The 7,321-nt window shown below is 42.1% G+C and overlaps 2 long non-coding RNA genes across 4 annotated transcripts; one reads left to right on the forward strand and one right to left on the reverse strand.

Moving 5' to 3' along the window:
• Positions 1-1,888: 1,888 nt before the first annotated feature.
• LOC148068969 (uncharacterized) lies at positions 1,889-6,382 on the reverse strand. Of its 3 annotated transcripts, none has more exons than XR_015713025.1 (9): positions 6,309-6,382; positions 4,690-4,771; positions 3,885-4,010; positions 3,659-3,808; positions 3,500-3,587; positions 3,280-3,431; positions 3,158-3,186; positions 2,406-3,030; positions 1,889-2,325 (listed from the first exon to the last, which is right to left on the reverse strand). It is a non-coding gene; the product is annotated as an uncharacterized LOC148068969 (long non-coding RNA). The 3 variants fall into 3 exon arrangements; XR_015713024.1 differs by having other exon boundaries at positions 2,406-2,983; positions 6,075-6,373; XR_015713023.1 differs by having other exon boundaries at positions 6,075-6,373.
• LOC148068970 (uncharacterized) lies at positions 4,007-4,682 on the forward strand. Its single transcript, XR_015713026.1, has 2 exons — positions 4,007-4,321; positions 4,444-4,682. It is a non-coding gene; the product is annotated as an uncharacterized LOC148068970 (long non-coding RNA).
• Positions 6,383-7,321: the final 939 nt, after the last annotated feature.

A 7,321-nucleotide genomic window follows, 5' to 3' on the forward strand; every position in this document is an offset into this window, starting at 1 on the left:
ACACACGCACGCACGCACACATAAAACAAACGCGGACGCACACAAAACACACGCATGCACACACAGACATGCACTGACACACGCACACACACGGTGACATGCACACATAAAACACACACACGCACGCACACGCAGACACACACTGACACATGCGCACACACACCAATGACATGCACACAAACGCATAACTACAGATCACAAACAAACCTATAAAATCCGCGTTTGTTTTATGTGTGCGTGCGTGCGTGCGTGTGTTTTATGTTTGCATGTCACCGTGTGTGTGTGCGTTTGTCAGTGCATGTCTGTGTATGCATGCGTGTGTTTTATGTGTGCGTGCGCGTTTGTTTTATGTGGGTGTGCGCATTTGTTTAATGTGTGCGTGCGTGTGTTGTGTGCATTTGTTTTATCTGTGCGCGCGCATTTGTTTTGTGTGCTCTTGCGCATTTGTTTTGTGTGCGCGTGCGCATTTCTTTAATGTGTGCGTGCGCGCATTTGTTTTATGTGTGCGTGCGCGCATTTGTTGTATGTGACATGCGCGCATTTGTTTTATGTGTGCATGCGCGCATTTGTTTTATGTGTGCATGCGCTCATTTGTTTTATGTGTGCGTGCGCGCATTTGTTTTATGTGTGCGTGCGCGCATGTGTTTTATGTGTGCGTGCTCGCATTTGTTTTATGTGTGCGTGCGCGCATTTGTTTTATGTGTGCGTGCGCGCATTTGTTTTGTGTGCGTGCGCGCATTTGTTTTGTGTGCGTGCGCGCGCATTTGTTTTATGTGTGCATGCGCGCATTTGTTTTATGTGTGCATGCGCGCATTTGTTTTATGTGTGCGTTCGTGCGTGTGTTTTATGTTTGCATGTCACCGTCTGTGTGTGCGTTTGTCAGTGCATGTCTGTGTATGCATGCGTGTGTTTTATGTGTGCGTGGGCGTTTGTTTTATGTGGGTGTGCGCATTTGTTTAATGTGTGCGTGCGTGTGTTGTGTGTTGACACGCGCAAGCATTGACGCACATTGACACACGCGCGCGCATTGACGCACATTGACACGCGCGCAAGCATTGACGCACATTGACACTCGCAAGCATTGACGCACGCACACGCATTGACACGCACGGGCGCATTGACGCACATTGACACGCACGCGCGCATTGACGCACATTGACACGCGCGCAAGCATTGACGCACATTGACACGCACGCGCATATTGACACACGCACACGCATTGACACGCACGGGCGCATTGACGCACATTGACACGCGCGCAAGCATTGACGCACATTGACACACGCGCGCGCATTGACACACATTGACACGCACGCGCGCATTGACGCACATTGACACGCGCGCAAGCATTGACGCACATTGACACACGCGCGCGCATTGACGCACATTGACACGCGCGCACGCATTGACGCACATTGACACACACACGCACTAACTCTCGCCTTAAGAAGTGACACGTCAGGGTGCAGCTTCAAACCCGCAGCAGCCACTCTGCTCAGCACTAGTCGTAGGGAGTTAAGGGCTTCTTCACACGATGCCCCATGAATTAGAAGGTCATCTAAATACACAAGGCACTGTTGACGTGGGACACCAGCTAGCATGCCATCCATTAGTCTCTCAAAGGTGGCTGACACGCGCGCGCGCATTGACACACGCACACGCATTGACGCACATTGACACACACACGTATTGACGCACATTGACAAACACGCACGCATTGTGTTTTTTACTGTTTTCTTACCACTGTAATGTATATGTTGGCATTAAAAAATAAAATTTCATGCTTAAGATGGGAAATGTGTTTTTATTATTTTTTGGTCCTCCAATGCCTGTTGTCGCTAATTTGCGACATACCCAATTTTACAATAATTTTATTTTCTACAGTAAAAAATTGAATCTTCACTTTATTTAGTCTCTGCTTGAAAGCAAAAACACACATAATTATTTTTTTTGAACAATTGCAAATAAATTCAGGCGTCAAGGGGTTAATTTAAGTATGGCGTATACGTATAGTGTATAATAATTTTTAATCTAACACCACACTTTTGTTTTTGCCAAACCTTGTTTCGCATCAGCTGCCACGACATACTTTGGATGTGATCTTACGGCAACGATAACAGATGAGTTTGTTAGCGTTGTATAAAAAGGCCCATTGGAGTTGTAGTACTGAACACACACTGAATACTGAATACATTTTTCTGTTATTCAACATGTTTTAAAGATACACACATCCATGCAACATGCAACCATGACAGCTGTATCAGCACAATACGGACAATGGACGTGAGGTTCTGGTCTGCAGCCCACATCTGTGTATCGGATAGTCTGTCAAACATAAAAATGTAAACGGTTAGACTTTTATGATGCAATATACGAGGAACTAACTAAAGATATACTGTACACACCTCCATGATGATTGCCTTTCTCAAGTGGCTTTGTATGTGCTGTTGGGTTTTGTCCATCTGTGCTGGTCTGAATTTGGTGACCTCACAAAAAGGGCAGTGAAAGAACAAGCAACACTGAACAGATCATTTATGAACACATTTTTCATGTTGTATAAAACTGAAACATTCTATTGAATGACTGAACAATCTACTTTAATATCCTCGTGTCCAATTAGTTCATATTCAACGTCTGCTATCTCTGGTCTGTTTATCTGGATTCTTGTCACGGGGGCAGCAGCTTCAGCAGAGAGGTCCATACTTTCTTCTCCCCAGTTACATCGTCCAGCTCTTTCTGGAGGACCCCCCTGTGTTTCCAGCCCAGTGGAGGAACATGGTTCTTCAGTGTGTTCTGGGTCTTCCCCGGGTTCTACCATCAGTGGAACATGTTCGACTTCATCGGACTTATCCTCAGATGAATAAATGGATCTAAGACAAGAAAAAAATAAGTCAGTTTAGATTAAAAAAAAAGCTCAAACTAATTGAAATTCTCACGGATGCTCCGTTGAATCCATACATTCATTCATTCCCACTGCCACCTCCTAATAAGAAATAATGATCGTTTCTCTGATGCACAAATACTGCAGTGCTGAAGATATTAAACCAAAATTGACATTAATTTTAATTGTACAAGTGATGACATTTGCAAAATTAATCAACATTACATTTAAACATTAAATCACTTTGATAAATGACTAAAAAACATTCTTACATACCTTCCTTCTTCTCTTGAACTCTTTTCGATCTGGTTAAGGAGAAAAATAATTCAAGGAAATGACTCCAGATAAACACAAATCAATATAATAATGTGATTTTTATGAATGCATTTGTTTTTTACCTCTTTTTCTTTTTTTATACCAATAAACTACAGAACATGTGATCAGTAGAACGATCACAGCAACAATAATTCCAGCCACTTCTCCTGGTGTCAAACCTTCTCGACATACAGAGTCAGAAGAAATAGTTCCTTCTCGTAGATATGTTGAACATCTACAAAGACAAGTGGAGACAGTTTAGAAGAAAACATCTGGAGCAAACATTTGTGAAGCTTCACTCACTGTTTGTGATCCTGACATGACGTGAACGTTCCATTTGAAAATGTTCCTTCACTGCAGGTTCCACACTCAGTGTCTGTGGAGGACGTTCCTGTGAAGAACATTGTGTGTGTCTTATAGTTTCTGCACTCTTGCATTTCACATGTTGGATGTGAAACTCGCCTGCTCTGATGATGAACTGTCCTGGTTCACATGTGGAGTGTTGCTGTGCTGCCACACATGTGTCCACTGAGCCGTCCACACAGAAAAAACCCTCCAGAGGTTCACACTTGGTGTTTGCTGTGAAGGTACAGGATCTGATCTCTCTCAGTCCTGTTAGTCAATAACAAATTCTACATCACATCTACATACTGACCAACTCATCATTCTAGTGAAGAACAAACTTTACATTCAGTACAGACGAGACACTTGAAACCATGTTTCTCTCGGTTCAATTTGTCCATGTAAGTTCCATCATCACAGACAGTGCAGGACGGAGATGGAAATTCTGTGCAATGAACATTGACTCTGAATCCTGTGAGAGAAATAAATAAATGACAAATTTGAGTGACGTTTTACATCAAGACTCCTGACAGTTACTCTTATAAGAAAAAAGGTCAACATTTAAAATAGGCAGAATACATTTGATAGAATCAACATACAAGTGTCATGCTTATGTTCTTTTGTTTTATTTTGAAGGTGGTTTTCCGTTTTCATGTGTCCTGTGTTTTGAGTGACAGACGCTGGCAGGTGCGCGGCTGGGGATGATGGAGTGGGGGTTCTTCCCATTGATAAGGAGCGTCTCTACCCGGAAGAACTCGCCAGAGTATTGCGTTTCCAGACCAGGTTGGCTGTCCTTTCGATCTCGCTCCTCGCCTTTGAATCACAACTGGATAATCCTTTGGATACTCCTGACGTTGTCAGCACTTTTATTTACTCAAGTGAGTCCTTTTGTCTTTTTGTTTTAGTTGCTGTTGGGACCCCGATCTCCAGAAGTGCCCTGCCTTCGCCCCGAGTGCCCGTTTTGTTTTTTTGTTCCTATTACGGACCGCTCTGGATTTATATAAGACTTTTTTTTCTGAATTTTTCCTCCGTGGATTATTTAGAAGATAGCTGGGAAGGGCGACAGGTCTTGATACCTTCACTTAAACTTAGCGTTACATTTACCGATGTCAATAAAATGAAAAGAGACTTTAATAAACAACAACATGTACCTGTGCTCCTTCCAGCTGGACACTCAACATCCTTATCCTTCAACAGTGGACACTGTGACGTCACTCCTTCAACATCCTTATCCTTGAGAGAAAAGATCATTTAATATCAGATGATTTTTGAGAATCTATCAGTGATAGTTTCGTAGATTCTTCCGCGTCTGACCGTTATAAACCTCCTTGTAGGTGGACAACGCATGCGCAAATGCGTCGTTGATTTCCAACCTCGTGTACTGTACTGACACTAATAGAATGTTTTTCCATCATATTTGTCCATCATGATGAGTGCCATGGATCATACATGAACACACATGTTTAATGATACATATTTGTTACCAGAGAACAATTGTTTCAACTGTAATGAAGCATACATGTTTGATATTTACCAATTAGTGTTAAATATTAGCTATATTGATGTTTGAGATAAAATGGGGACCCTTGAAATAAAAAGAAAGACCCACACTGTTAAGTCTTTCTGTAGGTTTGTTTATTGGACATAATAAATCGTTTTAGCAACACTAGAGGGCAGCAGAGAGTACAAGTTGCTTTGCGTGCAGGTGGAGAGACAGGACGAGCTAATGAGATCACCTGTGCAGGTGAAGCTTCTGTCTACAGAGCATGACTACAGCCAAGGTAATGTTAAACTCTTCTGTTAAATTGTTCTCATTTGGAGAGAATATCTAAGGATTATGGACATAAACTTGCAGTGTGATGTCGTCGTTGTAAATCTAAAACGTACCGAGAAAGTAGAATTCTAGTGTTTCTGATCCCATCATGCAGGGAATAGCAGGTTTGATATAAATGTACATGAATTGATTCATTAAAGATATTATTACATTTGTCTCTTTTAACATTAAGACTTCATCACAAAGTATCATTTCTGGAGATGATTTGACTTCAATGTTGACAACAGTTTATACTGAGTGGATCTAGTATAACACTGACAGACCCGGCTGCAGAAAAACATTTAAGGGGGGGCATTACATTTTTTCAGGGGGGCAAACTTTTCAACCTAAAAACGTATTGGCTTCAGGCTGAACAATGGCTCTGGGACGACTCGCACAGTACAGAGAAATAATTCTCCCATTACTAAAAAGTGACGGTTGATCCCAAAATCTAAAAAAACAACTAACAACCAACAACAAAGTTTAGTGCTGTGTCCATGTATTAAACTAAAGCACCACAGCTTCACTTCTACTAAAACATAAGCACTGAAGTCAACCTGAACACTGGATTGAACATCAAATAAGTTTTCATCTCATTGAACAAAATCATGGTAGGTGTGATGTGTGATCTGTTTGATACTTGATGAAGCCCAGTTGCTGCACATTGGCGCACGCATTGACGCACATTCTTCTTCTGAGAGTTGTAACACAGCATCTCTTAACTGTTGAGCATGGTCCCGTCGTCTCGCACCAACGTCCATCTCCTCACTTTCGCTCTTCACTTTCCCGTACATACTGGCGACGTTCGTTAGCAAAGTTCGTTGCTAATAACCGTTAGCTTCGCCTCAGGAGCAGGTCCGAAAAAGTCGCTTCTGACACCAATGTAACGTTTGGTCCTCCACACATGACCAGACGGTTGTCTTGCACAGATATTGTTTCTTTGTTCGCTGTACTCACAGAGAGGTTATTGTTTCGGCCACAACCAACGCCACTCGTTCTTCACACCACAAGTTGAACGCGAACTCTCTCTAACAACAACTGCGCATGCGCACAGACTCACCTTCTTAAAGTGCCCGCAACATTAATGAACAGAACAAACAGGATCGTTACAATATATATACAGTATATACACACACACACACACACACACGTCTATACACATACACACATATACACACACACGTCTATACACATACACACATATACACACATATATATACACACACGTCTACACACATATATATACACACGTCTATACACATACACACATATACACACACACGTCTATACACATACACACATATATATACACACGTCTATACACATACACACATATATATACACACACGTCTATACACATACACACATATACACACACACACGTCTATACACATACACACATATATAAACACACACACACACACACGTCTATACACATACACACATATACACACACACGTCTATACACATACACACATATATGTACACACACGTCTATACACATACACACACATATATACACACACACACGTCTATACACACACATACACACATATATATACACACACGTCTATACACATACACACACATATATACACACACACGTCTATACACATACACACATATATGTACACACATATAAACACACGTCTATACGCATTGACACACCCGCACGCATTGACGCACATTGACACACACATGTATTGACGCACATTGACACACACGTATTGACGCACATTGACACGCGCGCACGCATTGACGCACATTGACATGCACGGGTCACCCAGTATTATACAGAGCACCCCCCGACGTCGGATTCAAACGACCCGGGTTACATTTGACGCGTCGCCCATCTCTTCGTTGCCTTGGTAACGTGACGTGTCGCTGTTTCATTTGGCTACCGTAATTCTACAACTATGAAGCTCATTTGAAATGTTTAATGTCAACAGTGTGATTCTAATCCTGATTGT

Source organism: Callionymus lyra, chromosome 11 (genome assembly GCF_982586985.1).
Source record: "Callionymus lyra chromosome 11, fCalLyr1.hap1.1, whole genome shotgun sequence".
NCBI classification, from domain to species: domain Eukaryota; kingdom Metazoa; phylum Chordata; class Actinopteri; order Syngnathiformes; family Callionymidae; genus Callionymus; species Callionymus lyra.